This window comes from Pteropus alecto, unplaced genomic scaffold, assembly GCF_000325575.1.
Source record: "Pteropus alecto unplaced genomic scaffold, ASM32557v1 scaffold25, whole genome shotgun sequence".
In the NCBI taxonomy this organism is placed as follows: Eukaryota; Metazoa; Chordata; class Mammalia; order Chiroptera; family Pteropodidae; genus Pteropus; species Pteropus alecto.
The window spans coordinates 27,032,086-27,034,908 of record NW_006441955.1 but is presented as its reverse complement, the minus strand read 5'-3'; the positions used below and the strand labels follow the sequence as shown (position 1 = coordinate 27,034,908).

Sequence of the window (2,823 nt, the reverse complement as noted above, 5' to 3'; positions counted from 1 at the left end):
TGAGTCTTATACCTGCGAGAGAAAATCAAGCATTGTCTCTTATCTAAAAGGAGCATAAAGTTCAACATGAGAGCTGACCTAAAAAAAAATGGCTGCTATTAAGAAATTATCACTTAGTGAATTTTTAAACAATCAAATTCCAAGATGACAATTTTGGAACATTTATACATTTTTGAGGCTTAGATTCGTTATTGTTTCTTGAATTTAAAGGGACTTATAAATATCACTTCTTTTTTTAATCACAAATAGGTTTTCTTTGTCACCATGACAAGTCTGAATTTTAAACAGATTCTTGGACTGAGGACTCATATCCATCAGCTTGTTCAACTTTAGCACCTTTCTCATTATTAAGCTTTAGAACCGCTACCTTCACCATGAAGCTCCATGAATTTTCCCAATTCGAACTTGAGCTTCTTCAGTATTTTGACTTTTCTAACCAAGACATGAGTGGATAGATTGGCAAGCCTTTTCTATTTCTTTTCCAATGCTATCTGGAATCAAATTATTGATCACTTCTTTCAAGTCATTTGTGTGCACCTCTTGGGTGCTGAGCATAAGAGGTCTTCTGACTCCGATTATTGTTTTTTTTTAGTAAAATCAACACAGAACAGATGAAGCAATTAACCATTGGTAGTCTTGACATCAACATGAGCTTTAATCATGATCTGCCATTTTTTGACCATGGAGCATATTTTGTCATGGGTAAGATACATGCCATGGAAATTAGGCAGTTTTTGCCTTGAACATCCTCAGCAATTAGTTTGAATTTTCTAAATGCAACTTCATCATCCTGCAGATCAGATAGGTGACTTCAAATATACGACCCTTGAGACCATCAGATTTGACTTTGGTTTCTTGAGTTCTCATGACTAATGTTTTCCCAGTATTTCTTATAGTACCTAGTACTTTCACATCATGCCAATCTTTCTTAGAAAATAGGTCAACCACTTTCTTCTTGGCTCCTTTTTTGCCACTTTTCCTAAGGCGCTTGTTCTTGCCAATAGCCATAGTGCTGCTCAGTTCAATGTTTTTGATTGAGGTATGTTGTGATACCACTGTCTTACACTTTTACATGTGGAAATTGCTAGTGAGGGAGCAAGACTCTAAGTTTTTGGAGACCAATAATTTTTAGTTTTTTAATATAGTATAAGTTTGACATGGAATGAAGGAAGATAAAAAAAAGTACTTCATGAATACAAAGGCTATGATCAGATTGCTGAGTGAAGCTGAAGAACTTGACCTTAAAATGGTAGATAAGGAACGGACATACGTCCTTTTACCATGTGACCATGCATCAAAATGACAGTCCTTGGATGCAGTCCAAGCAAATCTAATTCTTAATTTTGCTCCCTAGCACGGTGTTTTATGTGAGAGTCTAACAGAGCTGTAAAGGTTTTATGATTAGTAACAAAGAAAAATTTGCTGGATAGGCTCATCTCCAGGCTTCACAATATCCTTGGTTAAGTATTGTTACAAATGGGCATACTATCATAGACTAAAGTTGAAAATACTAAAGGAATAAAGTGGCACTTAGTCTATGGCCATACAACCCTGAACAAGCCCGATCCTGTCTAATCTCGGAAGCTAAGCAGGGTCAGATCTGTTTAGTACTTTGATGGGAGACCACCTAGGAAGACCAGATGCTATAGGTGTAAAAAATAAAAAATAAGGTATTGTAAGTTGACAAGGTCCTTGCAATTTGTGAAGTCAACTAAGAGTTGTCTCGCCTAAAAAATAAATAACTAAATAAAATAAAGTAGCACTTAAAGATTTTTCTTCCCAATTTCTTCATTTCATGATTAGGTAATAGACAAGGGATTAACATAAAAATGATGGACATTTGGTTGTGTAATTTTGTAAAAAAGGGATATTTTTATCTGTAAGTAGAAGCTCATTTATGTAGGATGAATTAACATTGGCTATCAATCTATGTCATTTTTACGAGGAGAAAAGTAATTGAGTAATTTTTCATATTTTTAATAAAAAATATAGCTTTTAAACTAATAGCCAGAATTCTAATTTTTATTGGCATTTATATTTGCAGTTCAGAATCAAGGAATTTTCAATATTTTCTTAAGAGTATAGGAACATAGAAAAGATTCAATGAATACCATATCGGATAATTTAAATGTAGCAGGAATAGAATTAATTTCTGCATGTGTCTTTTACAAACAGAACATACATATGTTAGTCCCCCGCCTTGTCTGAGGGATCTACATTCCAAGATGCCCAGTAGATACCTGAAACTGCAGATAGTACTGAACCTTATACATATTATGTTTTTTCCTATACAAACATATGTATGATAAAGTTTAATTCATCAATCGGGCACTATAAGAGGTTAACAATAATAACTAATAATAAAATAGAACAACTAACTATAACAACACATTGTAATAAAAGTTATGTGAATGTGGTCTCTCTCAAAATATCTTATTGTACTGTACAGCATGGATAAGCTGGACAAAGAGATGATTAACATCCGATTTGGGGAGAGGTGGAGCAGGATAACATGAGATTTCATTACACTACTCAGACGGTGCAAAATTTAGTAGTTATGAGTTGTTTATTTTTACTTAATATCTTTGGACCACAGCTGACCACAGGTAACAAACCAAAAAGCAAAAATGCCGATAAGGGGGGACTATTGTATTAATTTTGTGAATAAACCTAACAAGGGAAGCATTAACCAAGTCAAATATAGAAAAGATGTTACTTTTGCTAAAGTTTGAAATGCCTTGTTTATCAGAATGCAGCTTGCTAGTCTCCTTTGAATACTACTCTTATTTACAGTTGTTGAATAAAAACTATTTAAGAGAATCA

The 2,823-nt window shown here is 33.7% G+C and overlaps 2 pseudogenes; one reads left to right on the top strand and one right to left on the bottom strand.

Moving 5' to 3' along the window:
- Positions 1–280: 280 nt before the first annotated feature.
- Positions 281–1,008, bottom strand: LOC107196214 (annotated as a pseudogene).
- Positions 1,009–1,533: 525 nt separating this feature from the next.
- On the top strand, positions 1,534–1,652 carry LOC112485915 (annotated as a pseudogene).
- Positions 1,653–2,823: the final 1,171 nt, after the last annotated feature.